The sequence below is a fragment of the Perna viridis genome, chromosome 1, assembly GCF_037379345.1.
Source record: "Perna viridis isolate PV_CMFRI_1.1 ecotype Kerala chromosome 1, ASM3737934v1, whole genome shotgun sequence".
In the NCBI taxonomy this organism is placed as follows: Eukaryota; Metazoa; Mollusca; class Bivalvia; order Mytilida; family Mytilidae; genus Perna; species Perna viridis.
In genome coordinates, this window is record NC_142445.1 from 33,688,112 (window position 1) to 33,696,464 (window position 8,353).

Genomic DNA, 8,353 nt, shown 5'->3' on the forward strand with positions numbered 1-8,353 from the left:
CGTGAAGTAATTCGACGGGGGGGGGGAGGAAGATCACCTGCATCCCGAATACGAATGAGAAATATATCAGCTTCTAGAAGCAGTTAGACGATGGCCTGGAGATGAGATTCATCGATTCGTGCAGATTCATGCTCAGCTCCGTCGAAAATCTGACGAAGACTCTTACGCCCGATAAATTCAAGGCGGTTTGGGGATGCTTTGGCGATTATTACGAGCTAATGATTAGGAAAGGGGTCTATCCCTACGATTACGCCGATGGGCCTGCCAAGCTGGAGGAGACTCGGCACCCACCCAAGCACCCTTCAGCACGCTCACCGGTGAGCACATCAGCGATGAGGACTATGCACACGCTCAGGGAGTCTGGGGGCCTTCGACTGCAAGACGCTGCGGGACTCACAATCTCTACCTGGAATCCGACGTAGCCATACTGGAGAACGTCTTCGAAGACTTCAGGACATCTGCATGGGAAATTATGGGCTCGATCCTGCCCACTACTTCACGTTCCCCGGACTAGCCTATGACGCAGGCCTCAAAACCACCGGGTCAGATTGGAGCTGCTCTCCGATCCGGACATGCTGCTGATGATCGAGAGGGCAACCAGAAGGGGCGTCGCCATGATCTCCCACCGCCACGCCAAGGCCAACAATCCCTACATGGCTGACTACGATCACTCCCAACCCACCAAATATCTCACCTACCTCGACGCCAATAACCTCTACGGTTGTGCGATGGCACAGCCCCTTCCCACGGGAGATTTCGAGTGGATGGAACCGGAGGAGATCGAGAAGGTCTTGGAGTATTCCGACGATCACGAGTACGGAGCCATGGTGGAATGCGATCTGGAATATCCGCAAGATCTTCACGACGCCCACAAGGACTACCCTCTCGCGCCGGCAAACGTGGAAATTGACAAGGTGCGTAATTCGGTTTTCGGCAAAATTAAGGAAAATATCCGAAAGCGCGTCGACGTCAGGCTAGTCACCACCGCGAAGCAGGCCCTGAAACTCGTGGCCAAACCCAACTTCGATCGCCGCGTCGTCTCCACCGAGAATTTGACAGCCGTCCATATGAAAAAGACCAAGCTGAAGTTCGATAAGCCCGTCTATCTAGGAGCGTGCATCTTGGATATCTCGAAGCTCCTGATGTACGACTTCCACTACGGATTCGTGAGGAAGACGTACGGCGATAAGGCCAGGCTGCTCTTTACCGACACAGACAGCTTGGCTTACGAAATCCAGACCGTCGACTTCTACAAAGACATCGCGCCACACGTCCAGGAAAAATTCGATACGTCCAACTACCCCACCGAGCATCCCTCCGGCATCCCCACCGGCGTGAATAAGAAGATCATCGGGATGTTCAAAGACGAGTGCGGCGGCAAGACCATGATCGAATTCGTGGGGCTACGGGCGAAGCTATACGCCTTCAAGGTAGGGGATGACGAGACTACTAAGAAGGCGAAGGGAGTCACCAAGAGCGTCATCAAGGGCAGCATCGCCTTCGAGGACTACAAGCGATACCTTCACACCCAGCAGGAGATTCACCGTCCGATGAATATCCGGAGCCATCTCCATCAGATCTACACGGAGGAGATCAACAAGATCGCTCTCTCCGCCAAAGATGACAAGCGCCACATCCTCCCGGACGGCATCAGCACCCTCGCCCACGGACACTATCGAATCGCTCGTGACTGAGGTCCTCCTCCACCCCTTTGCACTTAGCTAGGATCGCTATCCCCACTCCTTGGTCGACGTGGTGGATATGATGAAGCCACTGTCCAAGCCTAGCGGTATCGAACCTTTTTTCTTTGAGCAGGCGAGCGACGTATCCGATCCTCGAGAGCTCGATTCCGCCCGCAAGAATCTCATGGTCTTCGACTGCTTCTACCTCTGCCAAAATTATTTCAAGCTCCCGCGGTAATCGATCCGGGAGAATGCCAACTTCATCTGCCTTTTCGATAAGATCGTCTACGGGTTCAAGCACGAGCTCTCCCTGGTGCGTGATTCGGATGCAAATGCCATCCTCCGAGCCGCCGCCGTCAACGACGCGGCCAGAATGCACTTGAGCAAGGTTTCCTGGTTCGTCCCCCACGTCATCCCCTCCGACGAAAAGATGCTGCGGCTCTATAAGACTATTCAGAGCAAGACCAAGATCGATTGCGGATTTCACATGAGGCAGTGCGACTCAATCGCCGTGTCTCAGACTTTTCACTGGCGTCTAGCCGCTAAAAGCGGGCGAGAAAAACCGCGATGGATCATCGTCGTCTTCCAGACCGATAGGGATAATGACCAGCTGCATAATGCCGCTGTCTTCGACCACTGCCAATTGCGAAATATCCACGTGACCCTCCATGCGGAGCGCTATCCCGCCGTGGACTTCAATGCCGGCTTCACCCAATGCAGGGTCGCCAGGCTCTACAGGAAGCTGCCGAATTCCGCAAGATATTCTATAGCATGGAAAGTCTGCTGAGCAATGGTGGCATCAATCCCTCCGATCTCTATCCCCTATTTGTCATCAGTCCGAGCGGTTGAAAGAGTCGACGGTGGATATCCAGATCCGAGACGACTTCAAGCGCAACGTCCCTGCCAATACCCAAGCCTTCGCCCTGGTCATCTCCGATCGAATCCCCCTATTCGAATCCGATGGCCAGAAGATGAGCGTCGTCTTCTGAGGAGGGTTAGATAAAAAGACGCTTCACTTTTGCGGAAAATCGCCACCAATACCGAACCCAAGCATGGGTTCTCCTTCATCGTCTCTGGGATCTTGACTCGCTTCAACCCACCCATCCAACTGCGTGAGAAGAAATCTTACGAGATGGCCCTCGTGAATCTGGAGACCTACTACTTCATCCCCAATATTCATGCAGGTAATAATTCCTTCCGCTACTCTCCTGATGATGGGGCTAACTGGTTTCCCGTCGAGCTGAGCGCCGGCTCCTACGGCATCGACGATATCAACGATGAGATCCAGCGGCAAATGCGGCTCCATAAGCACAAGGCTAAGGTCCTTCTCGATGCCAACCGCGCGACTCTCGCCAGAAATTATCAAGTGGATTTCGACGTGTCTAATAGCCTAAATACGGTGCTTGGATTCGAGCGCCGGACGTATGCCTACGACCGTAGAACTAATGGTTATGCAGAGGGTGAGAATATCGTCAATATCATCAGCATCAATAGCGTCCTTGTGAATAGTGATATCATCCACGGAAGCCCCATCGATCTACGAGGAGAGCATCTCACCATCCGCTTCCATCTGCGTGAGGTATAAATAAATGGATTATCAAGAGTACGGTCTCAACTTGACGAAGGGTCAGGCAGAGAAGATCCAGCGTGCAGCAAAGAAGGGTTGCCCCGTGAGCGTCCGAATGCTGCACGCAAACCTATCCGGTGAGCATAAGATGCTCCTCACTCACCGCCAGATCCAGCGCATCACCCAGCTTTTGCAGAGTGGGAAGGGTGGTATGGTCTTGGGGATGAGTCCGAAGCAGGTAAGGCATAACGTGCAGAAAGAAGGTGGATTCCTCCCCATCCTCTCAGGTCTTGCCTCTGCTGCGCTACCAGTGCTGGCCAAAACCGAGCTGCCTGCATTGGGGTGGGTGCATTGAGCGGTTTGGGTAGTGCAGCCATCCAAAAGGCCGTGGGATCTGGATTGTACCTGAAGAAGGATGGAAAAGTGTGATGTGTGAAACCTCAGGGTCGTGGCTTGTATCTCAGCCCGGGCAATTTGCCCAATACCTACGGCGATGGGTTGTACTTGAAGAGCGGGCGTCAGGTGTACGACGGTAGCGGATTGAGCCCCTTCAAAAGTATTCCCCTGCTGAGCATGCTCCTCTAGATGTAGATAAATGGACAACGTAGACTCAGAGAGGCAATCCTACCGAAAAGCTAGGATCGAGTCGATTGAGAGAGCTTGAATCCGAAAAGCATACGTATGCCCGACTGTCGAGGACCTATAAGCGAGTGGATAAAGCGGTATCTTTTTCTCTGGGTGCGTGCGCCGTACTCAACGTCATTTGCACCACCGGCACACTCAGCACCGCCGTGACATGCATTCCATTGAGCTCACTAGCTGTCGTGAATTCCATCGCGATGATGTTGTTGACGGTGATAGTCAAGCGCATCCACAAAAAGCGTTAAAAGCATGAAGATACCGTGCGTATCGCCAGATCCTACCAATCCAAGATCAAAGATACAGTGAGCAAAGCGCTGGAGTATGATGATATCGATGAATCTGAATTTGCAGGGGTTGTGAAATGTCTTGACTTCTACTACGACGAAACGCAGCAGCTGCGAAAACCTTCCACAACCACCACTTTTAGTGAAGACGTTACTACTTAATCCTGTTTCTTACTTTATGATCTGCATTCTAAATAAATGTATCTGGTATATCTTGACAATGTACTGAAAAAGAACCATATTGATCATCAGTTATGACTTACATGGATATAATACACATGTACATTGTATTACTATCTCTCTAAATTCCACACTGAATAGTACATGCCAAAATCTGTATCACATGCAGTATCAACAGGAGACACCTATATGAACTCCTATATAGGTCGAGGGTTGATACTGCATATCAAACAGATTTTCGAATGTCATGTTCATTCTTTCTTATATTTTATCTATACAAAATGTACTACAAATATGTTCTGTGCAAGGTATGATATATGATATGCAATATATGTCTAGGGGTGTGATATAGGGTATGCCATATAGGTATATGGGTGGTATTTAGAGAATGCGATATAGGTTCATGGGTATGATATATAGTATGTGATATAGGTCTAGGCGTCTGATATAAGGTATGCAATATATGTCTTTGGGTTTGACATATAGTGTACTTGAAATGGGTTTAGGGTGTTGTATACGGTATGCGATATAGGTCAAGGGGTGTGCGATATAAGTCTAGGGGTGTGATATACAGAAGGCAATAAAGGTCTAGGGGTGTGACATAGAATGCAATATAGAAATAGGGGTGTGATATAGAATGCAATATATGTCTAGGGGTGTGATGTACGGTATGCAATATAGGTCTAGGGGTGTGATATACAGTATGAGATATGTCTACGGGTGTGGTATACAGTATGTGACACAGGTCTAGGGGTGAGATATAGGGTATGATAATTATAATAGGGTATGGGATAAAGGTCTATGGTCGGTAGGGAAGTCTGGATTTTAGGAACATGTACAAGTGTTTGTGTTGGCTCATGTGTCTACTCGCATCCCAAGAACATGACTTTATTTCACTGGATACTCCTCCTTTTTGATAGTTCAAGATTACCTACTAAATGTGATGAATATGCCACATGACCTCCATTCATCCTTAACGTTGAAACAGAGACATTGTATATGTCTCTGCTTTGAAATCATAATAATTTAACAATTCTGTTTATTTTCTATTTTAAATACTTCAATTGCTACATGTATGTACATGTGTGTTTACCATTTCATTTTGTTTATGTACATGTACATGTAGTCATTAACATATATGTATACAATGCTTCTATTTTATGTGCGGAAGTTAAATTAGTGGGATCAAATTAATCACACATGAAATTTTCCAATAAAAAGGAGGGATGTCAACCCCATGCACCCTCTCCTGGATCCGCCACTGTAATCTATACTTACTACACAAAAAGTGTACATTGCAGCTCCGAAAATCCGTCATTAGAAGCTCCCGACATCTTCATTAAAAGGGTCAGATCGAGAGAAATAAACTGGCAAATCTCGATTGAGCTTTCCTCCCTGCGAATGCGAATGTTCGGGTCAATTAGACAAAATAGTCCAGCTCTCTGCGTCAAAATTTAAACAGTTAATATCATATAATCATTTAAATCTTGCGGTTCTACACATATTAAATAGCATTAATGTTGTTATACGCCCATGTCGTACGCAAAGTAAACATTACATATTTGGCATGGCGTATGATCGGCGACGGAGCGATATCTTAATGAAACTTTGCAAGGAGAATAACCCGCGGAGTGTTATTTTGGTAATTATATGTTGAAATGTCTACCTGGTTACGTAACTTGGTTGCCGACGATTTCTAAGTCAAGTTCAGTCTCTAAATAGACTTCCTTGACAAAAATTAAAGAGCGGTCAAAATTATTTAATGAGAGCGGATTAAAGACACAAACCATTTTCTTCTCGAGAGGAGCCTGCGTTTTATTTTGAGTTAGAAATAATTTCTGTAGATAGTAGATGCGGCGTTCTAATAAATGCAACGCACTTTAATATATTAATTGCTCGGAATAAATTTTAAGTAGAAAAGAAATCTATAGTTTATTTTTGCGTAAATTACTTATTCCAAATATTGTGAAATTTTCAGATATGTAAATCCCATAAGAAGCTGCTTAAAACACGGTCATGCAATTCTACAATGGATATTATTAATAACAGAAAAAAAGAACAAAAAGAGCTTCACCGGGCACAGTATAATATGACCGCAGCACATTGAACTTATTTTTTTTTGGTCCTGTTTCTTCAGCGAAGTTCTCATGTCCAACATAGCCTACATATACTGGTGGGAGAACTCGGAACCATGTTTGTAGAGGTTCCGCAACAGGAACATCATACTTCGTCTTAATTCGTCGCTGCTGTCAACCTCGGTCTCCAAATTATTATCCCCTCTGAAAGGGTTAATTTAATAGCAGTGAATTAAACAATTTTTTTTTTAAGTTTCATTTTTGTGAGGATTTTTATAATTCCCATCATGAAACCTTACAAAAATGAAACTTAAAAAAAGTTTGTTTATATGTATGAGTCCACACATTTAAAAAATCTTTACTGCTAATTAATTAACCCTTTCAGTGCCACGGCACATTTTTCATTTTTTCTCTTCAGTGCCACGGCTTGTTTTTTTTTTTTCACTTTCAAACATGCATTTCACTGCTGGAGTAAGGTAGCCTGTAATACATGATTTTTATTTATTTTCAAAATTATACACATATTAGTAGAGAAAAAAAAACACAATATACAATACAAGAAGATAATATGATAATGCACGCCGTGAAAAATTGTAAATCCAGGGGCGGGTTTAGGTAAGGGCGTAATGAGCGTATACCACCTCCCCATTTTCAAGGAAAAAAACAAAACAACTATCGTAATCTGCTACATATTTTTTGAATATGGAAATTTATCATATTCATTCATTAAACATGTCATAATCTGTTTTCCTTTTACACTAATTCTCATAATTACGCTTCGTCTGAATATAGCTGAGATATTGCTGCTCGGACGTTAAACCCCAACAAACAAACATAATTACGCTTCCTCTACACAAATTCTGGATCCGCCCCTGCAATCGGTTAATAAGTTAGCTTGAAAATAATTTTTGGAATTCAAAAAAATATTTTATGGCGCTTGCACCTATTGTTTATCAAGTTGACACACCTATCGATTCCAAGAATTCAAGCAATCATTATTCATTATAATTAACCTATATCAAATAATCCAAATACATAGTCTATTCCTTATTTGGCGCGATTTTCGTTCTACAAGGAAGCAATAACAATGACATTACGTCACAATATATACTAAAACATCAAATGAAAAAAAAAAAACAAAAAACAAGTGGCTCAAAAGTGGCCCGTGGCACTGAACGTAGTATGAAAAAAGTGACCCAAAAGTGGCCCGTGGCACAGAGATGGCTAAAATTGTTCGTTAGAATAATAGCAGCTTTAACTTGTATGTGTACCATGTTAAATTTAACGCCCGACTAGATAGAGAGACGACCTAAAAATAACTAAAATAAACAATTTGATTTATGACCAAATGTTGCATGCAGTATCAATCGTGCAGAATGAGCTTGATAAACTTCCCAATTATAGTAGAACTGTCAAATTCGTAAAGCATGCAGATTTTGGGTGGTTGAGTATGAGGAACAGAATTCCAACCTCTTACGGTTGTAGGAGTACCCACTAACCCACTAAGAGAATCACCCAGCCGGCGAAAACTATAAATGTTTGAAGCCTAACTGGCAGAGTGGTCTAGGGCTCTGATCTTGTTGCCATAGATGTATCACAGGGGTATGAATTCGAATCCTGCAAAGGAAACCACCAAAATATTTTACATTTACAGTGTTCTAATCGTATCGTGAAATTGTTTACTCTCGTAGTGTATTAATCATGTGTGGATTATAAAAGAGTAATTAGGGGAACCAATGTTCTTGCGGAAATAAAAAGAAAGTAATCCAAGGACAAAGAACAAACATGGAAAACAGAAATACACGACAAAGAACATTAAGTAACTAAAATAATACAAAGTAACAAAAGCAAATGAGTAACTCTGACTCCACTAAAAACTGGAAGCATGGACCAGGTGAACCGGTAGGTTAAGCGTCCTCTGCT